The sequence below is a fragment of the Lithobates pipiens genome, unplaced genomic scaffold, assembly GCF_037356315.1.
Source record: "Lithobates pipiens isolate NorthernLeopardFrog02 unplaced genomic scaffold, aLitPip1_a1.2 Scaffold_30, whole genome shotgun sequence".
Classification (NCBI taxonomy): domain Eukaryota; kingdom Metazoa; phylum Chordata; class Amphibia; order Anura; family Ranidae; genus Lithobates; species Lithobates pipiens.
This window is the reverse complement of record NW_027507791.1, coordinates 177,103,833-177,121,355: the sequence shown is the minus strand read 5'-3', so window position 1 is coordinate 177,121,355 and position 17,523 is coordinate 177,103,833. Positions and strand designations below refer to the sequence as shown.

The window sequence follows — 17,523 nt, the reverse complement described above, 5'->3', positions numbered from 1 at the left end:
AGGAAAAATACAGCAGGTCGCCAAAGTCAACAACATAATGGAAAAAAGCCTACGGCACCTGGTATTCCCAGGCGGTCTCCCATCCAGGTACGAACCAGGCACGACCCTGCTTAGCATCCGAGATCAGACAAGATCGAGCGCATTCAGGGTGATGTGGCCGTAGGCAATCTTGCACCCTACTTACAAATCTCTTGACAAAAGCCAAGGTGGTCACCTCGGGCAATCAAGAGGAAAAATACAGCAGGTCACCAAAGCCAACAACATAATGGAAAAAAGCCTACGGCACATGGTATTCCCAGGCGGTCTCCCATCCAGGTACTAACCAGGCCCGACCCTGCTTAGCTTCCGAGATCAGACGAGATCGAGCGCAATCAGGGTGATGTGTCCGTAGGTGATCTTGCACCCTACTTACAACTCTCTTGACAAAAGCCAAGGTGGTCACCTCGGGCAATCGAGAGGAAAAATACAGCAGGTCGCCAAAGCCAACAACATAATGGAAAAAAGCCTACGGCACCTGGTATTCCCAGGCGGTCTCCATATCCAGGTACTAACCAGGCCCGACCCTGCTTAGCATGCGAGATCAGATGAGATCGAGCGCATTCAGGGTGATGTGGCCGTAGGCGATCTTGCACCCTACTTACAACTCTCTTGACAAAAGCCAAGGTGGTCACCTCGGGCAATCGAGAGGAAAAATACAGCAGGTCGCCAAAGCCAACAACATAATGGAAAAAAGCCTACGGCACCTGGTATTCCCAGGCGGTCTCCCATCCAGGTACTAACCAGGCCCGACCCTGCTTAGCATCCGAGATCAAGCGCATTCAGGGTGATGTGGCCGTAGGCGATCTTGCACCCTACTTACAACTCTCTTGACAAAAGCCAAGGTGGTCACCTCGGGCAATCAAGAGGAAAAATACAGCAGGTCGCCAAAGCCAACAACATAATGGAAAAAAGCCTACGGCACCTGGTATTCCCAGGCGGTCTCCCATCCAGGTACTAACCAGGCCCGACCCTGCTTAGCATCCGAGATCAGACGAGATTGAGCGCATCCAGGGTGATGTGGCCGTAGGGAATCTTTGCACCCTACTTACAACTCTCTTGACAAAAGCCAAGGTGGTCACCTCGGGCAATCGAGAGGAAAAATACAGCAGGTCGCCAAAGCCAACAACATAATGGAAAAAAGCTTACGGCACCTGGTATTCCCAGGCGGTCTCCCATCCAGGTACTAACCAGGCCCGACCCTGCTTGGCATCCGAGATCAGACGAGATTGAGCGCATTCAGGGTGATGTAGCCGTAGGCGATCTTGCACCCTACTTACAACTCTCTTGACAAAAGCCAAGGTGGTCACCTCGGGCAAACGAGAGGAAAAATACAGCAGGTCGCCAAAGCCAACAACATAATGGAAAAAAGCTTACGGCACCTGGTATTCCCAGGCGGTCTCCCATCCAGGTACTAACCAGGAACGACCCTGCTTAGCATCCGAGATCAGACGAGATCGAGCGCATTCAGGGTGATGTGGCCGTAGGCGATCTTGCACCCTACTTACAACTCTCTTGACAAAAACCAAGGTGGTCACCTCGGGCAATCGTGAGGAAAAATACAGCAGGTCGCCAAAGCCAACAACATAATGGAAAAAAGCCTACGGCACCTGGAATTCCCAGGCGGTCTCCCATCCAGGTACTAACCAGGCCCGACCCATCTTAGCATCCGAGATCAGACGAGATCGAGCGCATTCAGGGTGATGTGGTCGTAGGCGATCTTGCACCCTACTTACAACTCTCTTGACAAAAGCCAAGGTGGTCACCTCGGGCAATCGAGAGGAAAAATACAGCAGGTCGCCAAAGCCAACAACATAATGGAAAAAATCCTACGGCACACGGTATTCCCAGGCGGTCTCCCATCCAGGTACTAAACAGGCCCGACCCTGCTTAGCATCCGAGATCAGACGAGATCGAGCGCATTCAGGGTGATGTAGCCGTAGGCGATCTGGCACCCTACTCACAACTCTCTTGACAAAAGCCAAGGTGGTCACCTTGGGCAATCGAGAGGAAAAATACAGCAGGTCGCCAAAGCCAACAACATAATGGAAAAATGCCTACGGCACCTGGTATTCCCAGGCGGTCTCCCATCCAGGTACTAACCAGGCCCGACCCTGCTTAGCATCCGAGATCAGACGAGATCAAGCGCATCCAGGGTGATGTGGCCGTAGGCAATCTTTGCACCCTACTTACAACTCTCTTGACAAAAGCCAAGGTGGTCACCTCAGGCAATCGAGAGGAAAAATACAGCAGGTCGCCAAAGCCAACAACATAATGGAAAAAAGCTTACGGCACCTGGTATTCCCAGGCGGTCTCCCATCCAGGTACTAACCAGGCCCGACCCTGCTTGGCATCCGAGATCAGACGAGATTGAGCGCATTCAGGGTGATGTAGCCGTAGGCGATCTTGCACCCTACTTACAACTCTCTTGACAAAAGCCAAGGTGGTCACCTCGGGCAAACGAGAGGAAAAATACAGCAGGTCGCCAAAGCCAACAACATAATGGAAAAAAGCTTACGGCACCTGGTATTCCCAGGCAGTCTCCCATCCAGGTACTAACCAGGAACGACCCTGCTTAGCATCCGAGATCAGACGAGATCGAGCGCATTCAGGGTGATGTGGCCATAGGCGATCTTGCACCCTACTTACAACTCTCTTGACAAAAACCAAGGTGGTCACCTCGGGCAATCGAGAGGAAAAATACAGCAGGTCGCCAAAGCCAACAACATAATGGAAAAAAGCCTACGGCACCTGGTATTCCCAGGCGGTCTCCCATCCAGGTACTAACCAGGCCCGACCCTGCTTAGCATCCGAGATCAGACGAGATCGAGCGCATTCAGGGTGATGTGGCCGTAGGCAATCTTTGCACCCTACTTACAACTCTCTTGACAAAAGCCAAGGTGGTCACCTCGGGCAAACGAGAGGAAAAATACAGCAGGTCGCCAAAGCCAACAACATAATGGAAAAAAGCTTACGGCACCTGGTATTCCCAGGCGGTCTCCCATCCAGGTACTAACCAGGCACGACCCTGCTTAGCATCCGACATCAGACGAGATCGAGCGCATTCAGGGTGATGTGGCCGTAGGCGATCTAGCACCCTACTTACAACTCTCTTGACAAAAACCAAGGTGGTCACCTCGGGCAATCGAGAGGAAAAATACAGCAGGTCGCCAAAGCCAACAACATAATGGAAAAAAGCCTACGGCACCTGGTATTCCCAGGCGATCTCCCATCCAGGTACTAACCAGGCCCGACCCTGCTTGGCATGCGAGATCAGACGAGATTGAGCGCATTCAGGGTGATGTGGCCGTAGGCGATCTTGCACCCTACTTACAACTCTCTTGACAAAAGCCAAGGTGGTCACCTCGGGCAATCGAGAGGAAAAATACAGCAGGTCGCCAAAGCCAACAACATAATGGAAAAAAGCCTACGGCACCTGGTATTCCCAGGCGGTCTCCCATCCAGGTACTAACCAGGCACGACCCTGCTTAGCATCCGAGATCAGACGAGATCGAGCGCATTCAGGGTGATGTGGCCGTAGGCGAGCTTGCACCCTACTTACAACTCTCTTGACAAAAGCCAAGGTGGTCACCTCGGGCAATAAAGAGGAAAAATACAGCAGGTCGCCAAAGCCAACAACATAATGGAAAAAAGCCTACGGCACCTGGTATTCCCAGGCGGTCTCCCATCCAGGTATTAACCAGGCCCGACCCTGCTTAGCATCCGAGATCAGACGAGATCGAGCGCATTCAGGGTGATGTGGCCGTAGGCGATCTTGCACCCTACTTACAACTCTCTTGACAAAAGCCAAGGTGGTCACCTCGGGCAATCGAGAGGAAAAATACAGCAGGTCGCCAAAGCCAACAACATAATGGAAAAAAGCCTACGGCACCTGGTATTCCCAGGAGGTCTCCCATCCAGGTACTAACCAGGCCCGACCCTGCTTAGAATCCGAGATCAGACAAGATCGAGCGCATTCAGGGTGATGTGGCCATAGTTGATCTTGCACCCTACTTACAACTCTCTTGACAAAAGCCAAGGTGGTCACCTCGGGCAATCGAGAGGAAAAATACAGCAGGTCGCCAAAGCCAACAACATAATGGAAAAAAGCCTATGGCACCTGTTAGTCCCAGGCGGTCTCCCATCCAGGTACTAACCAGGCCCGACCCTGCTTAGCATCCGAGATCAGACGAGATCGAGCGCATTCAGGGTGATGTGGCCGTAGGCGATCTTGCACCCTACTTACAACTCTCTTGACAAAAGCCAAGGTGGTCACCTCGGGCAATCGAGAGGAAAAATACAGCAGGTCGCCAAAGCCAACAACATAATGGAAAAAAGCCTACGGCACCTGGTATTCCCAGGCGGTCTCCCATCCAGGTACTAACCAGGCACGACCCTGCTTAGCATCCGAGATCAGACGAGATCGAGCGCATTCAGGGTGATGTGGCCGTAGGCAATCTTGCACCCTACTTACAAATCTCTTGACAAAAGCCAAGGTGGTCACCTCGGGCAATCAAGAGGAAAAATACAGCAGGTCACCAAAGCCAACAACATAATGGAAAAAAGCCTACGGCACATGGTATTCCCAGGCGGTCTCCCATCCAGGTACTAACCAGGCCTGACCCTGCTTAGCTTCCGAGATCAGACGAGATCGAGCGCAATCAGGGTGATGTGGCCATAGGTGATCTTGCACCCTACTTACAACTCTCTTGACAAAAGCCAAGGTGGTCACCTCGGGCAATCGAGAGGAAAAATACAGCAGGTCGCCAAAGCCAACAACATAATGGAAAAAAGCCTACGGCACCTGGTATTCCCAGGCGGTCTCCATATCCAGGTACTAACCAGGCCCGACCCTGCTTAGCATCAGAGATCAAGCGCATTCAGGGTGATGTGGCCGTAGGCGATCTTGCACCCTACTTACAACTTTCTTGACAAAAGCCAAGGTGGTCACCTCGGGCAATCAAGAGGAAAAATACAGCAGGTCGCCAAAGCCAACAACATAATGGAAAAAAGCCTACGGCACCTGGTATTCCCAGGCGGTCTCCCATCCAGGTACTAACCAGGCCCGACCCTGCTTAGCATCCGAGATCAGACGAGATTGAGCGCATGCAGAGTGATGTGGCCGTAGGCAATCTTTGCACCCTACTTACAACTCTCTTGACAAAAGCCAAGGTGGTCACCTCGGGCAATCGAGAGGAAAAATACAGCAGGTCGCCAAAGCCAACAACATAATGGAAAAAAGCTTACGGCACCTGGTATTCCCAGGCGGTCTCCCATCCAGGTACTAACCAGGCCCGACCCTGCTTGGCATCCGAAATCAGACGAGATTGAGCGCATTCAGGGTGATGTAGCCGTAGGCGATCTTGCACCCTACTTACAACTCTCTTGACAAAAGCCAAGGTGGTCACCTCGGGCAAACGAGAGGAAAAATACAGCAGGTCGCCAAAGCCAACAACATAATGGAAAAAAGCTTACGGCACCTGGTATTCCCAGGCGGTCTCCCATCCAGGTACTAACCAGGAACGACCCTGCTTAGCATCCGAGATCAGACGAGATCGAGCGCATTCAGGGTGATGTGGCCGTAGGCGATCTTGCACCCTACTTACAACTCTCTTGACAAAAGCCAAGGTGGTCACCTCGGGCAATCGAGAGGAAAAATACAGCAGGTCGCCAAAGCCAACAACATAATGGAAAAAAGCCTATGGCACCTGTTAGTCCCAGGCGGTCTCCCATCCAGGTACTAACCAGGCCCGACCCTGCTTAGCATCCGAGATCAGACGAGATCGAGCGCATTCAGGGTGATGTGGCCGTAGGCGATCTTGCACCCTACTTACAACTCTCTTGACAAAAGCCAAGGTGGTCACCTCGGGCAATCGAGAGGAAAAATACAGCAGGTCGCCAAAGCCAACAACATAATGGAAAAAAGCCTACGGCACCTGGTATTCCCAGGCGGTCTCCCATCCAGGTACTAACCAGGCACGACCCTGCTTAGCATCCGAGATCAGACGAGATCGAGCGCATTCAGGGTGATGTGGCCGTAGGCGAGCTTGCACCCTACTTACAACTCTCTTGACAAAAGCCAAGGTGGTCACCTCGGGCAATAAAGAGGAAAAATACAGCAGGTCGCCAAAGCCAACAACATAATGGAAAAAAGCCTACGGCACCTGGTATTCCCAGGCGGTCTCCCATCCAGGTATTAACCAGGCCTGACCCTGCTTAGCATCCGAGATCAGACGAGATCGAGCGCATTCAGGGTGATGTGGCCATAGGCGATCTTGCACCCTACTTACAACTCTCTTGACAAAAGCCAAGGTGGTCACCTCGGGCAATCGAGAGGAAAAATACAGCAGGTCGCCAAAGCCAACAACATAATGGAAAAAAGCCTACGGCACCTGGTATTCCCAGGCGGTCTCCCATCCAGGTACTAACCAGGCCCGACCCTGCTTAGAATCCGAGATCAGACAAGATCGAGCGCATTCAGGGTGATGTGGCCATAGTTGATCTTGCACCCTACTTACAACTCTCTTGACAAAAGCCAAGGTGGTCACCTCGGGCAATCGAGAGGAAAAATACAGCAGGTCGCCAAAGCCAACAACATAATGGAAAAAAGCCTACGGCACCTGTTAGTCCCAGGCGGTCTCCCATCCAGGTACTAACCAGGCCCGACCCTGCTTAGCATCCGAGATCAGACGAGATCGAGCGCATTCAGGGTGATGTGGCCGTAGGCAATCTTGCACCCTACTTACAAATCTCTTGACAAAAGCCAAGGTGGTCACCTCGGGCAATCAAGAGGAAAAATACAGCAGGTCACCAAAGCCAACAACATAATGGAAAAAAGCCTACGGCACATGGTATTCCCAGGCGGTCTCCCATCCAGGTACTAACCAGGCCTGACCCTGCTTAGCTTCCGAGATCAGACGAGATCGAGCGCAATCAGGGTGACGTGGCCATAGGTGATCTTGCACCCTACTTACAACTCTCTTGACAAAAGCCAAGGTGGTCACCTCGGGCAATCGAGAGGAAAAATACAGCAGGTCGCCAAAGCCAACAACATAATGGAAAAAAGCCTACGGCACCTGGTATTCCCAGGCGGTCTCCATATCCAGGTACTAACCAGGCCCGACCCTGCTTAGCATGCGAGATCAGATGAGATCGAGCGCATTCAGGGTGATGTGGCCGTAGGCGATCTTGCACCCTACTTACAACTCTCTTGACAAAAGCCAAGGTGGTCACCTCGGGCAATCGAGAGGAAAAATACAGCAGGTCGCCAAAGCCAACAACATAATGGAAAAAAGCCTACGGCACCTGGTATTCCCAGGCGGTCTCCCATCCAGGTACTAACCAGGCCCGACCCTGCTTAGCATCCGAGATCAAGCGCATTCAGGGTGATGTGGCCGTAGGCGATCTTGCACCCTACTTACAACTCTCTTGACAAAAGCCAAGGTGGTCACCTCGGGCAATCAAGAGGAAAAATACAGCAGGTAGCCAAAGCCAACAACATAATGGAAAAAAGCCTACGGCACCTGGTATTCCCAGGCGGTCTCCCATCCAGGTACTAACCAGGCCCGACCCTGCTTAGCATCCGAGATCAGACGAGATTGAGCGCATGCAGGGTGATGTGGCCGTAGGCAATCTTTGCACCCTACTTACAACTCTCTTGACAAAAGCCAAGGTGGTCACCTCGGGCAATCGAGAGGAAAAATACAGCAGGTCGCCAAAGCCAACAACATAATGGAAAAAAGCTTACGGCACCTGGTATTCCCAGGCGGTCTCCCATCCAGGTACTAACCAGGCCCGACCCTGCTTGGCATCCGAGATCAGACGAGATTGAGCGCATTCAGGGTGATGTAACCGTAGGCGATCTTGCACCCTACTTACAACTCTCTTGACAAAAGCCAAGGTGGTCACCTCGGGCAAACGAGAGGAAAAATACAGCAGGTCGCCAAAGCCAACAACATAATGGAAAAAAGCTTACGGCACCTGGTATTCCCAGGCGGTCTCCCATCCAGGTACTAACCAGGCACGACCCTGCTTAGCATCCGAGATCAGACGAGATCGAGCGCATTCAGGGTGATGTGGCCGTAGGCAATCTTGCACCCTACTTGCAAATCTCTTGACAAAAGCCAAGGTGGTCACCTCGGGCAATCAAGAGGAAAAATACAGCAGGTCACCAAAGCCAACAACATAATGGAAAAAAGCCTACGGCACATGGTATTCCCAGGCGGTCTCCCATCCAGGTACTAACCAGGCCTGACCCTGCTTAGCTTCCGAGATCAGACGAGATCGAGCGCATTCAGGGTGATGTGGCCGTAGGCGATCTTGCACCCTACTTACAACTCTCTTGACAAAAACCAAGGTGGTCACCTCGGGCAATCGTGAGGAAAAATACAGCAGGTCGCCAAAGCCAACAACATAATGGAAAAAAGCCTACGGCACCTGGAATTCACAGGCGGTCTCCCATCCAGGTACTAACCAGGCCCGACCCATCTTAGCATCCGAGATCAGACGTGATCGAGCGCATTCAGGGTGATGTGGCCGTAGGCGATCTTGCACCCTACTTACAACTCTCTTGACAAAAGCCAAGGTGGTCACCTCGGGCAATCGAGAGGAAAAATACAGCAGGTCGCCAAAGCCAACAACATAATGGAAAAAAGCCTACGGCACACGGTATTCCCAGGCGGTCTCCCATCCAGGTACTAACCAGGCCCGACCCTGCTTAGCATCCGAGATCAGACGAGATCGAGCGCATTCAGGGTGATGTAGCCGTAGGCGATCTGGCACCCTACTCACAACTCTCTTGACAAAAGCCAAGGTGGTCACCTTGGGCAATCGAGAGGAAAAATACAGCAGGTCGCCAAAGCCAACAACATAATGGAAAAATACCTACGGCACCTGGTATTCCCAGGCGGTCTCCCATCCAGGTACTAACCAGGCCCGACCCTGCTTAGCTTCTGAGATCAGACGAGATTGAGCGCATTCAGGGTGATGTGGCCGTAGGCGATCTTGCACCATACTTACAACTCTCTTGACAAAAGCCAAGGTGGTCACCTCGGGCAATCGAGAGGAAAAATACAGCAGGTCGCCAAAGCCAACAACATAATGGAAAAAAGCCTACGGCACACGGTATTCCCAGGCGGTCTCCCATCCAGGTACTAACCAGGCCCGACCCTGCTTAGGATCCGAGATCAGACGAGATCGAGCGCATTCAGGGTGATGTAGCCGTAGGCTATCTGGCACCCTACTCACAACTCTCTTGACAAAAGCCAAGGTGGTCACCTTGGGCAATCGAGAGGAAAAATACAGCAGGTCGCCAAAGCCAACAACATAATGGAAAAATGCCTACGGCACCTGGTATTCCCAGGCGGTCTCCCATCCAGGTACTAACCAGGCCCGACCCTGCTTAGCATCCGAGATCAGACGAGATCGAGCGCATCCAGGGTGATGTGGCCGTAGGCAATCTTTGCACCCTACTTACAACTCTCTTGACAAAAGCCAAGGTGGTCACCTCGGGCAATCGAGAGGAAAAATACAGCAGGTCGCCAAAGCCAACAACATAATGGAAAAAAGCTTACGGCACCTGGTATTCCCAGGCGGTCTCCCATCCAGGTACTAACCAGGCCCGACCCTGCTTGGCATCCGAGATCAGACGAGATTGAGCGCATTCAGGGTGATGTAGCCGTAGGCGATCTTGCACCCTACTTACAACTCTCTTGACAAAAGCCAAGGTGGTCACCTCGGGCAAACGAGAGGAAAAATACAGCAGGTCGCCAAAGCCAACAACATAATGGAAAAAAGCTTACGGCACCTGGTATTCCCAGGCAGTCTCCCATCCAGGTACTAACCAGGAACGACCCTGCTTAGCATCCGAGATCAGACGAGATTGAGCGCATTCAGGGTGATGTGGCCATAGGCGATCTTGCACCCTACTTACAACTCTCTTGACAAAAACCAAGGTGGTCACCTCGGGCAATCGAGAGGAAAAATACAGCAGGTCGCCAAAGCCAACAACATAATGGAAAAAAAGCCTACGGCACCTGGTATTGCCAGGCGGTCTCCCATCCAGGTACTAACCAGGCCTGACCCTGCTTAGCATCCGAGATCAGATGAGATCAAGCACATTCAGGGTGATGTGGCCATAGGCGATCTTGCACCCTACTTACAACTCTCTTGACAAAAGCCAAGGTGGTCACCTCGGGCAAACGAGAGGAAAAATACAGCAGGTCGCCAAAGCCAACAACATAATGGAAAAAAGCTTACGGCACCTGGTATTCCCAGGCGGTCTCCCATCCAGGTACTAACCAGGCACGACCCTGCTTAGCATCCGACATCAGACGAGATCGAGCGCATTCAGGGTGATGTGGCCGTAGGCGATCTAGCACCCTACTTACAACTCTCTTGACAAAAACCAAGGTGGTCACCTCGGGCAATCGAGAGGAAAAATACAGCAGGTCGCCAAAGCCAACAACATAATGGAAAAAAGCCTACGGCACCTGGTATTCCCAGGCGATCTCCCATCCAGGTACTAACCAGGCCCGACCCTGCTTGGCATGCGAGATCAGGCGAGATTGAGCGCATTCAGGGTGATGTGGCCGTAGGCGATCTTGCACCCTACTTACAACTCTCTTGACAAAAGCCAAGGTGGTCACCTCGGGCAATCGAGAGGAAAAATACAGCAGGTCGCCAAAGCCAACAACATAATGGAAAAAAGCCTACGGCACCTGGTATTCCCAGGCGGTCTCCCATCCAGGTACTAACCAGGCACGACCCTGCTTAGCATCCGAGATCAGACGAGATCGAGTGCATTCAGGGTGATGTGGCCGTAGGCGATCTTGCTCCCTACTTACAACTCTCTTGACAAAAGCCAAGGTGGTCACCTCGGGCAATCGAGAGGAAAAATACAGCAGGTCGCCAAAGCCAACAACATAATGGAAAAAAGCCTACGGCACCTGGAATTCCCAGGCGGTCTCCCATCCAGGTACTAACCAAGCCTGACCCTGCTTAGCTTCCGAGATCAGACGAGATCGAGCGCATTCAGGGTGATGTGGCCGTAGGCGATCTTGCACCATACTTACAACTCTCTTGACAAAAGCCAAGGTGGTCACCTCGGGCAATCGAGAGGAAAAATACAGCAGGTCGCCAAAGCCAACAACATAATGGAAAAAAGCCTACGGCACACGGTATTCCCAGGCGGTCTCCCATCCAGGTACTAACCAGGCCCGACCCTGCTTAGCATCCGAGATCAGACGAGATCGAGCGCATTCAGGGTGATGTAGCCGTAGGCGATCTGGCACCCTACTCACAACTCTCTTGACAAATGCCAAGGTGGTCACCTTGGGCAATCGAGAGGAAAAATACAGCAGGTCGCCAAAGCCAACAACATAATGGAAAAATGCCTACGGCACCTGGTATTCCCAGGCGGTCTCCCATCCAGGTACTAACCAGGCCCGACCCTGCTTAGCATCCGAGATCAGACGAGATCGAGCGCATCCAGGGTGATGTGGCCGTAGGCAATCTTTGCACCCTACTTACAACTCTCTTGACAAAAGCCAAGGTGGTCACCTCGGGCAATCGAGAGGAAAAATACAGCAGGTCGCCAAAGCCAACAACATAATGGAAAAAAGCTTACGGCACCTGGTATTCCCAGGCGGTCTCCCATCCAGGTACTAACCAAGCCCGACCCTGCTTGGCATCCGAGATCAGACGAGATTGAGCGCATTCAGGGTGATGTAGCCGTAGGCGATCTTGCACCCTACTTACAACTCTCTTGACAAAAGCCAAGGTGGTCACCTCGGGCAAACGAGAGGAAAAATACAGCAGGTCGCCAAAGCCAACAACATAATGGAAAAAAGCTTACGGCACCTGGTATTCCCAGGCGGTCTCCCATCCAGGTACTAACTAGGAACGACCCTGCTTAGCATCCGAGATCAGATGAGATCGAGCGCATTCAGGGTGATGTGGCCGTGGGCGATCTTGTACCCTACTTACAACTCTCTTGACAAAAACCAAGGTGGTCACCTCGGGCAATCGAGAGGAAAAATACAGCAGGTCGCCAAAGCCAACAACATAATGGAAAAAAGCCTACGGCACCTGGTATTCCCAGGCGGTCTCCCATCCAGGTACTAACCAGGCCCGACCCTGCTTAGCATCCGAGATCAGACGAGATCTAGCGCATTCAGGGTGATGTGGCCGTAGGCAATCTTTGCACCCTACTTACAACTCTCTTGACAAAAGCCAAGGTGGTCACCTCGGGCAAACGAGAGGAAAAATACAGCAGGTCGCCAAAGCCAACAACATAATGGAAAAAAGCTTACGGCACCTGGTATTCCCAGGCGGTCTCCCAACCAGGTACTAACCAGGCACGACCCTGCTTAGCATCCGAGATCAGACGAGATCGAGCGCATTCAGGGTGATGTGGCCGTAGGCGATCTAGCACCCTACTTACAACTCTCTTGACAAAAACCAAGGTGGTCACCTCGGGCAATCGAGAGGAAAAATACAGCAGGTCGCCAAAGCCAACAACATAATGGAAAAAAGCCTACGGCACCTGGTATTCCCAGGCGGTCTCCCATCCAGGTACTAACCAGGCCCGACCCTGCTTGGCATGTGAGATCACACGAGATTGAGCGCATTCAGGGTGATGTGGCCGTAGGCGATTTTGCACCCTACTTACAACTCTCTTGACAAAAGCCAAGGTGGTCACCTCGGGCAATCGAGAGGAAAAATACAGCAGGTCGCCAAAGCCAACAACATAATGGAAAAAAGCCTACGGCACCTGGTATTCCCAGGCGGTCTCCCATCCAGGTACTAACCAGGCACGACCCTGCTTAGCATCCGAGATCAGACGAGATCGAGCGCATTCAGGGTGATGTGGCCGTAGGCGAGCTTGCACCCTACTTACAACTCTCTTGACAAAAGCCAAGGTGGTCACCTCGGGCAATCGAGAGGAAAAATACAGCAGGTCGCCAAAGCCAACAACATAATGGAAAAAAGCCTACGGCACCTGGTATTCCCAGGCGGTCTCCCATCCAGGTACTAACCAGGCACGACCCTGCTTAGCATCCGAGATCAGACGAGATCGAGCGCATTCAGGGTGATGTGGCCGTAGGCGATCTTGCTCCCTACTTACAACTCTCTTGACAAAAGCCAAGGTGGTCACCTCGGGCAATCGAGAGGAAAAATACAGCAGGTCGCCAAAGCCAACAACATAATGGAAAAAAGCCTACGGCACCTGGAATTCCCAGGCGGTCTCCCATCCAGGTACTAACCAAGCCTGACCCTGCTTAGCATCCGAGATCAGACGAGATCGAGCGCATTCAGGGTGATGTGGCCGTAGGCGATCTTGCACCCTACTTACAACTCTCTTGACAAAAGCCAAGGTGGTCACCTCGGGCAATCGAGAGGAAAAATACAGCAGGTCGCCAAAGCCAACAACATAATGGAAAAAAGCTTACGGCACCTGGTATTCCCAGGCGGTCTCCCATCCAGGTACTAACCAGGAACGACCCTGCTTAGCATCCGAGATCAGACGAGATCGAGCGCATTCAGGGTGATGTGGCCGTAGGCGATCTTGTACCCTACTTACAACTCTCTTGACAAAAACCAAGGTGGTCACCTCGGGCAATCGAGAGGAAAAATACAGCAGGTCGCCAAAGACAACAACATAATGGAAAAAAGCCTACGGCACCTGGTATTCCCAGGCGGTCTCCCATCCAGGTACTAACCAGGCCCGACCCTGCTTAGCATCCGAGATCAGATGAGATCGAGCGCATTCAGGGTGATGTGGCCGTAGGCAATCTTTGCACCCTACTTACAACTCTCTTGACAAAAGCCAAGGTGGTCACCTCGGGCAAACGAGAGGAAAAATACAGCAGGTCGCCAAAGCCAACAACATAATGGAAAAAAGCTTACAGCACCTGGTATTCCCAGGCGGTCTCCCATCCAGGTACTAACCAGGCACGACCCTGCTTAGCATCCGAGATCAGACGAGATCGAGCGCATTCAGGGTGATGTGGCCGTAGGCGATCTAGCACCCTACTTACAACTCTCTTGACAAAAACCAAGGTGGTCACCTCGGGCAATCGAGAGGAAAAATACAGCAGGTCGCCAAAGCCAACAACATAATGGAAAAAAGCCTACGGCACCTGGTATTCCCAGGCGGTCTCCCATCCAGGTACTAACCAGGCCCGACCCTGCTTGGCATGCGAGATCACACGAGATTGAGCGCATTCAGGGTGATGTGGCCGTAGGCGATCTTGCACCCTACTTACAACTCTCTTGACAAAAGCCAAGGTGGTCACCTCGGGCAATCGAGAGGAAAAATACAGCAGGTCGCCAAAGCCAACAACATAATGGAAAAAAGCCTACGGCACCTGGTATTCCCAGGCGGTCTCCCATCCAGGTACTAACCAGGCACGACCCTGCTTAGCATCCGAGATCAGACGAGATCGAGCGCATTCAGGGTGATGTGGCCGTAGGCGATCTTGCTCCCTACTTACAACTCTCTTGACAAAAGCCAAGGTGGTCACCTCGGGCAATCGAGAGGAAAAATACAGCAGGTCGCCAAAGCCAACAACATAATGGAAAAAAGCCTACGGCACCTGGAATTCCCAGGCGGTCTCCCATCCAGGTACTAACCAAGCCTGACCCTGCTTAGCATTCGAGTTCAGACGAGATCGAGCGCATTCAGGGTGATGTGGCCGTAGGCGATCTTGCACCCTACTTACAACTCTCTTGACAAAAGCCAAGGTGGTCACCTCGGGCAATCGAGAGGAAAAATACAGCAGGTCGCCAAAGCCAACAACATAATGGAAAAAAGCCTACGGCACCTAGTATTCCCAGGCGGTCTCCCATCCAGGTACTAAACAGGCACGACCCTGCTTAGCATCCGAGATCAGACGAGATAGAGCGCATTCAGGGTGATGTGGCCGTAGGCGAGCTTGCGCCCTACTTACAACTCTCTTGACAAAAGCCAAGGTGGTCACCTCGGGCAATCGAGAGGAAAAATACAGCAGGTCGCCAAAGCCAACAACATAATGGAAAAAAGCCTACGGCACCTAGAATTCCCAGGCGGTCTCCCATCCAGGTACTAACCAAGCCCGACCCGGCTTAGCATCCGAGATCAGACGAGATCGAGCACATTCAGGGTGATGTGGCCATAGGCGATCTTGCACCCTACTTACAACTCTCTTGACAAAAGCCAAGGTGGTCACCTCGGGCAATCGAGAGGAAAAATACAGCAGGTCGCCAAAGCCAACAACATAATGGAAAAAAGCCTACGGCACCTGGTATTCCCAGGCGGTCTCCCATCCAGGTACTAACCAGGCCCGACCCTGCTTAGAATCCGAGATCAGACAAGATCGAGCGCATTCAGGGTGATGTGGCCATAGTCGATCTTGCACCCTACTTACAACTCTCTTGACAAAAGCCAAGGTGGTCACCTCGGGCAATCGAGAGGAATAATACAGCAGGTCGCCAAAGCCAACAACATAATGGAAAAAAGCCTACGGCACCTGTTAGTCCCAGGCGGTCTCCCATCCAGGTACTAACCAGGCCCGACCCTGCTTAGCATCCGAGATCAGACGAGATCGAGCGCATTCAGGGTGATGTGGCCGTAGGCGATCTTGCACCCTACTTACAACTCTCTTGACAAAAGCCAAGGTGGTCACCTCGGGCAATCGAGAGGAAAAATACAGCAGGTCGCCAAAGCCAACAACATAATGGAAAAAAGCCTACGGCACCTGGTATTCCCAGGCGGTCTCCCATCCAGGTACTAACTAGGCACGACCCTGCTTAGCATCCGAGATCAGACGAGATCGAGCGCATTCAGGGTGATGTGGCCGTAGGCAATCTTGCACCCTACTTACAACTCTCTTGACAAAAGCCAAGGTGGTCACCTCGGGCAATCGAGAGGAAAAATACAGCAGGTCGCCAAAGCCAACAACATAATGGAAAAAAGCCTACAGCACCTGGTATTCCCAGGCGGTCTCCCATCCAGGTACTAACCAGGCACGACCCTGCTTAGCATCCGAGATCAGACGAGATCGAGCGCATTCAGGGTGATGTGGCCGTAGGCGATCTTGCACTCTACTTACAACTCTCTTGACAAAAGCCAAGGTGGTCACCTCGGGCAATAGAGAGGAAAAATACAGCAGGTCGCCAAAGCCAACAACATAATGGAAAAAAGCCTACGGCACCTGGTATTCCCAGGCGGTCTCCCATCCAGGTACTAACCAGGCACGACCCTGCTTAGCATCCGAGATCAGACGAGATCGAGCGCATTCAGGGTGATGTGGCCGTAGGCGATCTTGCACCCTACTTACAACTCTCTTGACAAAAGCCAAGGTGGTCACCTCGGGCAATCGAGAGGAAAATTACAGCAGGTCGCCAAAGCCAACAACATAATGGAAAAAAGCCTACGGCACCTGGTATTCCCAGGCGGTCTCCCATCCAGGTACTAACCAGGCCCGACCCTGCTTAGAATCCGAGATCAGACAAGATCGAGCGCATTCAGGGTGATGGGGCCATAGTCGATCTTGCACCCTACTTACAACTCTCTTGACAAAAGCCAAGGTGGTCACCTCGGGCAATCGAGAGGAAAAATACAGCAGGTCGCCAAAGCCAACAACATAATGGAAAAAAGCCTACGGCACCTGTTAGTCCCAGGCGGTCTCCCATCCAGGTACTAACCAGGCCCGACCCTGCTTAGCATCCGAGATCAGACAAGATCGAGCGCATTCAGGGTGATGTGGCCGTAGGCGAACTTTGCACCCTACTTACAACTCTCTTGACAAAAGCCAAGGTGGTCACCTCGGGCAATAGAGAGGAAAAATACAGCAGGTCGCCAAAGCCAACAACATAATGGAAAAAAGCCTACGGCACCTGGTATTCCCAGGCGGTCTCCCATCCAGGTACTAACCAGGCCCGACCCTGCTTAGCATCCGAGATCAGACGAGATCGAGCGCATTCAGGGTGATGTGGCCGTAGGCGATCTTGCACCCTACTTACAACTCTCTTGACAAAAGCCAAGGTGGTCACCTCGGGCAATCGAGAGGAAAAATACAGCAGGTCGCCAAAGCCAACAACATAATGGAAAAAAGCCTACGGCACCTGGTATTCCCAGGCGGTCTCCCATCCAGGTACTAACTAGGCACGACCCTGCTTAGCATCCAAGATCAGACGAGATCGAGCGCATTCAGGTTGATGTGGCCGTAGGCAATCTTGCACCCTACTTACAACTCTCTTGACAAAAGCCAAGGTGGTCACCTCGGGCAATCAAGAGGAAAAATACAGCAGGTCGCCAAAGCCAACAACATAATGGAAAAAAGCCTACAGCACCTGGTATTCCCAGGCGGTCTCCCATCCAGGTACTAACCAGGCACGACCCTGCTTAGCATCCGAGATCAGACGAGATCGAGCGCATTCAGGGTGATGTAGCCGTAGGCGATCTTGCACCCTACTTACAACTCTCTTGACAAAAGCCAAGGTGGT

The 17,523-nt window shown here is 52.3% G+C and overlaps 38 non-coding genes and 39 pseudogenes across 38 annotated transcripts; all 77 read right to left on the bottom strand.

The window, feature by feature from the left end:
* Positions 1-46: 46 nt before the first annotated feature.
* LOC143954393 (5S ribosomal RNA) lies at positions 47-165 on the bottom strand. Its single transcript, XR_013269389.1, has one exon. It is a non-coding gene; the product is annotated as a 5S ribosomal RNA (ribosomal RNA).
* A 109-nt stretch (positions 166-274) lies between these two features.
* On the bottom strand, positions 275-393 carry LOC143943545 (5S ribosomal RNA; annotated as a pseudogene).
* A 109-nt stretch (positions 394-502) lies between these two features.
* On the bottom strand, positions 503-622 carry LOC143945488 (5S ribosomal RNA; annotated as a pseudogene).
* Positions 623-731: 109 nt separating this feature from the next.
* On the bottom strand, positions 732-840 carry LOC143947275 (5S ribosomal RNA; annotated as a pseudogene).
* A 109-nt stretch (positions 841-949) lies between these two features.
* On the bottom strand, positions 950-1,068 carry LOC143954601 (5S ribosomal RNA). Its single transcript, XR_013269577.1, has one exon. It is a non-coding gene; the product is annotated as a 5S ribosomal RNA (ribosomal RNA).
* A 110-nt stretch (positions 1,069-1,178) lies between these two features.
* On the bottom strand, positions 1,179-1,297 carry LOC143944932 (5S ribosomal RNA; annotated as a pseudogene).
* Positions 1,298-1,406: 109 nt separating this feature from the next.
* On the bottom strand, positions 1,407-1,525 carry LOC143954438 (5S ribosomal RNA). The gene has a single exon (XR_013269430.1). It is a non-coding gene; the product is annotated as a 5S ribosomal RNA (ribosomal RNA).
* A 109-nt stretch (positions 1,526-1,634) lies between these two features.
* On the bottom strand, positions 1,635-1,753 carry LOC143944183 (5S ribosomal RNA; annotated as a pseudogene).
* Positions 1,754-1,862: 109 nt separating this feature from the next.
* On the bottom strand, positions 1,863-1,981 carry LOC143945303 (5S ribosomal RNA; annotated as a pseudogene).
* Positions 1,982-2,090: 109 nt separating this feature from the next.
* On the bottom strand, positions 2,091-2,209 carry LOC143950733 (5S ribosomal RNA). The gene has a single exon (XR_013266072.1). It is a non-coding gene; the product is annotated as a 5S ribosomal RNA (ribosomal RNA).
* A 110-nt stretch (positions 2,210-2,319) lies between these two features.
* Positions 2,320-2,438, bottom strand: LOC143944931 (5S ribosomal RNA; annotated as a pseudogene).
* Positions 2,439-2,547: 109 nt separating this feature from the next.
* On the bottom strand, positions 2,548-2,666 carry LOC143945334 (5S ribosomal RNA; annotated as a pseudogene).
* Positions 2,667-2,775: 109 nt separating this feature from the next.
* On the bottom strand, positions 2,776-2,894 carry LOC143952164 (5S ribosomal RNA). The gene has a single exon (XR_013267367.1). It is a non-coding gene; the product is annotated as a 5S ribosomal RNA (ribosomal RNA).
* A 110-nt stretch (positions 2,895-3,004) lies between these two features.
* Positions 3,005-3,123, bottom strand: LOC143943771 (5S ribosomal RNA; annotated as a pseudogene).
* A 109-nt stretch (positions 3,124-3,232) lies between these two features.
* Positions 3,233-3,351, bottom strand: LOC143945142 (5S ribosomal RNA; annotated as a pseudogene).
* A 109-nt stretch (positions 3,352-3,460) lies between these two features.
* Positions 3,461-3,579, bottom strand: LOC143947158 (5S ribosomal RNA). Its single transcript, XR_013265278.1, has one exon. It is a non-coding gene; the product is annotated as a 5S ribosomal RNA (ribosomal RNA).
* A 109-nt stretch (positions 3,580-3,688) lies between these two features.
* On the bottom strand, positions 3,689-3,807 carry LOC143951138 (5S ribosomal RNA). The gene has a single exon (XR_013266438.1). It is a non-coding gene; the product is annotated as a 5S ribosomal RNA (ribosomal RNA).
* Positions 3,808-3,916: 109 nt separating this feature from the next.
* Positions 3,917-4,035, bottom strand: LOC143946320 (5S ribosomal RNA; annotated as a pseudogene).
* A 109-nt stretch (positions 4,036-4,144) lies between these two features.
* LOC143944753 (5S ribosomal RNA) lies at positions 4,145-4,263 on the bottom strand (annotated as a pseudogene).
* Positions 4,264-4,372: 109 nt separating this feature from the next.
* LOC143947145 (5S ribosomal RNA) lies at positions 4,373-4,491 on the bottom strand. The gene has a single exon (XR_013265276.1). It is a non-coding gene; the product is annotated as a 5S ribosomal RNA (ribosomal RNA).
* A 109-nt stretch (positions 4,492-4,600) lies between these two features.
* LOC143944346 (5S ribosomal RNA) lies at positions 4,601-4,719 on the bottom strand (annotated as a pseudogene).
* A 109-nt stretch (positions 4,720-4,828) lies between these two features.
* Positions 4,829-4,938, bottom strand: LOC143950046 (5S ribosomal RNA; annotated as a pseudogene).
* A 109-nt stretch (positions 4,939-5,047) lies between these two features.
* Positions 5,048-5,166, bottom strand: LOC143954219 (5S ribosomal RNA). Its single transcript, XR_013269231.1, has one exon. It is a non-coding gene; the product is annotated as a 5S ribosomal RNA (ribosomal RNA).
* Positions 5,167-5,276: 110 nt separating this feature from the next.
* On the bottom strand, positions 5,277-5,395 carry LOC143946478 (5S ribosomal RNA; annotated as a pseudogene).
* A 109-nt stretch (positions 5,396-5,504) lies between these two features.
* LOC143954437 (5S ribosomal RNA) lies at positions 5,505-5,623 on the bottom strand. The gene has a single exon (XR_013269429.1). It is a non-coding gene; the product is annotated as a 5S ribosomal RNA (ribosomal RNA).
* A 109-nt stretch (positions 5,624-5,732) lies between these two features.
* Positions 5,733-5,851, bottom strand: LOC143944752 (5S ribosomal RNA; annotated as a pseudogene).
* A 109-nt stretch (positions 5,852-5,960) lies between these two features.
* On the bottom strand, positions 5,961-6,079 carry LOC143947133 (5S ribosomal RNA). The gene has a single exon (XR_013265275.1). It is a non-coding gene; the product is annotated as a 5S ribosomal RNA (ribosomal RNA).
* A 109-nt stretch (positions 6,080-6,188) lies between these two features.
* On the bottom strand, positions 6,189-6,307 carry LOC143943433 (5S ribosomal RNA; annotated as a pseudogene).
* Positions 6,308-6,416: 109 nt separating this feature from the next.
* Positions 6,417-6,535, bottom strand: LOC143946562 (5S ribosomal RNA; annotated as a pseudogene).
* Positions 6,536-6,644: 109 nt separating this feature from the next.
* On the bottom strand, positions 6,645-6,763 carry LOC143954131 (5S ribosomal RNA). Its single transcript, XR_013269150.1, has one exon. It is a non-coding gene; the product is annotated as a 5S ribosomal RNA (ribosomal RNA).
* Positions 6,764-6,872: 109 nt separating this feature from the next.
* On the bottom strand, positions 6,873-6,991 carry LOC143945531 (5S ribosomal RNA; annotated as a pseudogene).
* A 109-nt stretch (positions 6,992-7,100) lies between these two features.
* On the bottom strand, positions 7,101-7,220 carry LOC143945487 (5S ribosomal RNA; annotated as a pseudogene).
* Positions 7,221-7,329: 109 nt separating this feature from the next.
* On the bottom strand, positions 7,330-7,438 carry LOC143947273 (5S ribosomal RNA; annotated as a pseudogene).
* A 109-nt stretch (positions 7,439-7,547) lies between these two features.
* Positions 7,548-7,666, bottom strand: LOC143953000 (5S ribosomal RNA). Its single transcript, XR_013268122.1, has one exon. It is a non-coding gene; the product is annotated as a 5S ribosomal RNA (ribosomal RNA).
* A 110-nt stretch (positions 7,667-7,776) lies between these two features.
* On the bottom strand, positions 7,777-7,895 carry LOC143945442 (5S ribosomal RNA; annotated as a pseudogene).
* A 109-nt stretch (positions 7,896-8,004) lies between these two features.
* LOC143951918 (5S ribosomal RNA) lies at positions 8,005-8,123 on the bottom strand. The gene has a single exon (XR_013267145.1). It is a non-coding gene; the product is annotated as a 5S ribosomal RNA (ribosomal RNA).
* A 109-nt stretch (positions 8,124-8,232) lies between these two features.
* Positions 8,233-8,351, bottom strand: LOC143952393 (5S ribosomal RNA). Its single transcript, XR_013267574.1, has one exon. It is a non-coding gene; the product is annotated as a 5S ribosomal RNA (ribosomal RNA).
* Positions 8,352-8,460: 109 nt separating this feature from the next.
* LOC143944691 (5S ribosomal RNA) lies at positions 8,461-8,579 on the bottom strand (annotated as a pseudogene).
* A 109-nt stretch (positions 8,580-8,688) lies between these two features.
* Positions 8,689-8,807, bottom strand: LOC143953625 (5S ribosomal RNA). The gene has a single exon (XR_013268690.1). It is a non-coding gene; the product is annotated as a 5S ribosomal RNA (ribosomal RNA).
* Positions 8,808-8,916: 109 nt separating this feature from the next.
* Positions 8,917-9,035, bottom strand: LOC143954477 (5S ribosomal RNA). Its single transcript, XR_013269465.1, has one exon. It is a non-coding gene; the product is annotated as a 5S ribosomal RNA (ribosomal RNA).
* Positions 9,036-9,144: 109 nt separating this feature from the next.
* LOC143945065 (5S ribosomal RNA) lies at positions 9,145-9,263 on the bottom strand (annotated as a pseudogene).
* A 109-nt stretch (positions 9,264-9,372) lies between these two features.
* On the bottom strand, positions 9,373-9,491 carry LOC143944376 (5S ribosomal RNA). The gene has a single exon (XR_013265021.1). It is a non-coding gene; the product is annotated as a 5S ribosomal RNA (ribosomal RNA).
* Positions 9,492-9,601: 110 nt separating this feature from the next.
* On the bottom strand, positions 9,602-9,720 carry LOC143944929 (5S ribosomal RNA; annotated as a pseudogene).
* A 109-nt stretch (positions 9,721-9,829) lies between these two features.
* LOC143947401 (5S ribosomal RNA) lies at positions 9,830-9,948 on the bottom strand (annotated as a pseudogene).
* A 110-nt stretch (positions 9,949-10,058) lies between these two features.
* On the bottom strand, positions 10,059-10,177 carry LOC143946215 (5S ribosomal RNA; annotated as a pseudogene).
* Positions 10,178-10,286: 109 nt separating this feature from the next.
* Positions 10,287-10,405, bottom strand: LOC143943770 (5S ribosomal RNA; annotated as a pseudogene).
* A 109-nt stretch (positions 10,406-10,514) lies between these two features.
* On the bottom strand, positions 10,515-10,633 carry LOC143946758 (5S ribosomal RNA; annotated as a pseudogene).
* A 109-nt stretch (positions 10,634-10,742) lies between these two features.
* On the bottom strand, positions 10,743-10,861 carry LOC143951377 (5S ribosomal RNA). Its single transcript, XR_013266655.1, has one exon. It is a non-coding gene; the product is annotated as a 5S ribosomal RNA (ribosomal RNA).
* Positions 10,862-10,970: 109 nt separating this feature from the next.
* On the bottom strand, positions 10,971-11,089 carry LOC143950856 (5S ribosomal RNA). The gene has a single exon (XR_013266184.1). It is a non-coding gene; the product is annotated as a 5S ribosomal RNA (ribosomal RNA).
* A 109-nt stretch (positions 11,090-11,198) lies between these two features.
* Positions 11,199-11,317, bottom strand: LOC143953624 (5S ribosomal RNA). Its single transcript, XR_013268689.1, has one exon. It is a non-coding gene; the product is annotated as a 5S ribosomal RNA (ribosomal RNA).
* A 109-nt stretch (positions 11,318-11,426) lies between these two features.
* LOC143944364 (5S ribosomal RNA) lies at positions 11,427-11,545 on the bottom strand. Its single transcript, XR_013265020.1, has one exon. It is a non-coding gene; the product is annotated as a 5S ribosomal RNA (ribosomal RNA).
* A 110-nt stretch (positions 11,546-11,655) lies between these two features.
* Positions 11,656-11,774, bottom strand: LOC143945975 (5S ribosomal RNA; annotated as a pseudogene).
* Positions 11,775-11,883: 109 nt separating this feature from the next.
* On the bottom strand, positions 11,884-12,002 carry LOC143946123 (5S ribosomal RNA; annotated as a pseudogene).
* A 109-nt stretch (positions 12,003-12,111) lies between these two features.
* On the bottom strand, positions 12,112-12,230 carry LOC143951342 (5S ribosomal RNA). Its single transcript, XR_013266623.1, has one exon. It is a non-coding gene; the product is annotated as a 5S ribosomal RNA (ribosomal RNA).
* Positions 12,231-12,340: 110 nt separating this feature from the next.
* On the bottom strand, positions 12,341-12,459 carry LOC143952995 (5S ribosomal RNA). Its single transcript, XR_013268118.1, has one exon. It is a non-coding gene; the product is annotated as a 5S ribosomal RNA (ribosomal RNA).
* Positions 12,460-12,568: 109 nt separating this feature from the next.
* LOC143946878 (5S ribosomal RNA) lies at positions 12,569-12,687 on the bottom strand (annotated as a pseudogene).
* Positions 12,688-12,796: 109 nt separating this feature from the next.
* Positions 12,797-12,915, bottom strand: LOC143947121 (5S ribosomal RNA). Its single transcript, XR_013265274.1, has one exon. It is a non-coding gene; the product is annotated as a 5S ribosomal RNA (ribosomal RNA).
* A 109-nt stretch (positions 12,916-13,024) lies between these two features.
* LOC143947109 (5S ribosomal RNA) lies at positions 13,025-13,143 on the bottom strand. The gene has a single exon (XR_013265273.1). It is a non-coding gene; the product is annotated as a 5S ribosomal RNA (ribosomal RNA).
* Positions 13,144-13,252: 109 nt separating this feature from the next.
* LOC143953151 (5S ribosomal RNA) lies at positions 13,253-13,371 on the bottom strand. The gene has a single exon (XR_013268260.1). It is a non-coding gene; the product is annotated as a 5S ribosomal RNA (ribosomal RNA).
* A 109-nt stretch (positions 13,372-13,480) lies between these two features.
* On the bottom strand, positions 13,481-13,599 carry LOC143954436 (5S ribosomal RNA). Its single transcript, XR_013269428.1, has one exon. It is a non-coding gene; the product is annotated as a 5S ribosomal RNA (ribosomal RNA).
* Positions 13,600-13,708: 109 nt separating this feature from the next.
* On the bottom strand, positions 13,709-13,827 carry LOC143943719 (5S ribosomal RNA). The gene has a single exon (XR_013264960.1). It is a non-coding gene; the product is annotated as a 5S ribosomal RNA (ribosomal RNA).
* A 110-nt stretch (positions 13,828-13,937) lies between these two features.
* On the bottom strand, positions 13,938-14,056 carry LOC143952394 (5S ribosomal RNA). The gene has a single exon (XR_013267575.1). It is a non-coding gene; the product is annotated as a 5S ribosomal RNA (ribosomal RNA).
* A 109-nt stretch (positions 14,057-14,165) lies between these two features.
* Positions 14,166-14,284, bottom strand: LOC143944970 (5S ribosomal RNA; annotated as a pseudogene).
* A 109-nt stretch (positions 14,285-14,393) lies between these two features.
* Positions 14,394-14,512, bottom strand: LOC143947097 (5S ribosomal RNA). Its single transcript, XR_013265272.1, has one exon. It is a non-coding gene; the product is annotated as a 5S ribosomal RNA (ribosomal RNA).
* A 109-nt stretch (positions 14,513-14,621) lies between these two features.
* On the bottom strand, positions 14,622-14,740 carry LOC143951786 (5S ribosomal RNA). Its single transcript, XR_013267025.1, has one exon. It is a non-coding gene; the product is annotated as a 5S ribosomal RNA (ribosomal RNA).
* Positions 14,741-14,849: 109 nt separating this feature from the next.
* On the bottom strand, positions 14,850-14,968 carry LOC143945200 (5S ribosomal RNA; annotated as a pseudogene).
* A 109-nt stretch (positions 14,969-15,077) lies between these two features.
* LOC143944948 (5S ribosomal RNA) lies at positions 15,078-15,196 on the bottom strand (annotated as a pseudogene).
* Positions 15,197-15,305: 109 nt separating this feature from the next.
* LOC143945385 (5S ribosomal RNA) lies at positions 15,306-15,424 on the bottom strand (annotated as a pseudogene).
* Positions 15,425-15,533: 109 nt separating this feature from the next.
* Positions 15,534-15,652, bottom strand: LOC143954130 (5S ribosomal RNA). The gene has a single exon (XR_013269149.1). It is a non-coding gene; the product is annotated as a 5S ribosomal RNA (ribosomal RNA).
* A 109-nt stretch (positions 15,653-15,761) lies between these two features.
* LOC143952229 (5S ribosomal RNA) lies at positions 15,762-15,880 on the bottom strand. Its single transcript, XR_013267426.1, has one exon. It is a non-coding gene; the product is annotated as a 5S ribosomal RNA (ribosomal RNA).
* A 109-nt stretch (positions 15,881-15,989) lies between these two features.
* On the bottom strand, positions 15,990-16,108 carry LOC143950208 (5S ribosomal RNA). The gene has a single exon (XR_013265632.1). It is a non-coding gene; the product is annotated as a 5S ribosomal RNA (ribosomal RNA).
* A 109-nt stretch (positions 16,109-16,217) lies between these two features.
* On the bottom strand, positions 16,218-16,336 carry LOC143947085 (5S ribosomal RNA). Its single transcript, XR_013265271.1, has one exon. It is a non-coding gene; the product is annotated as a 5S ribosomal RNA (ribosomal RNA).
* Positions 16,337-16,445: 109 nt separating this feature from the next.
* LOC143946801 (5S ribosomal RNA) lies at positions 16,446-16,564 on the bottom strand (annotated as a pseudogene).
* A 109-nt stretch (positions 16,565-16,673) lies between these two features.
* LOC143944827 (5S ribosomal RNA) lies at positions 16,674-16,792 on the bottom strand (annotated as a pseudogene).
* A 110-nt stretch (positions 16,793-16,902) lies between these two features.
* On the bottom strand, positions 16,903-17,021 carry LOC143952150 (5S ribosomal RNA). Its single transcript, XR_013267355.1, has one exon. It is a non-coding gene; the product is annotated as a 5S ribosomal RNA (ribosomal RNA).
* Positions 17,022-17,130: 109 nt separating this feature from the next.
* LOC143945177 (5S ribosomal RNA) lies at positions 17,131-17,249 on the bottom strand (annotated as a pseudogene).
* Positions 17,250-17,358: 109 nt separating this feature from the next.
* On the bottom strand, positions 17,359-17,477 carry LOC143951232 (5S ribosomal RNA). The gene has a single exon (XR_013266523.1). It is a non-coding gene; the product is annotated as a 5S ribosomal RNA (ribosomal RNA).
* Between the last annotated feature and the right edge of the window lie 46 nt (positions 17,478-17,523).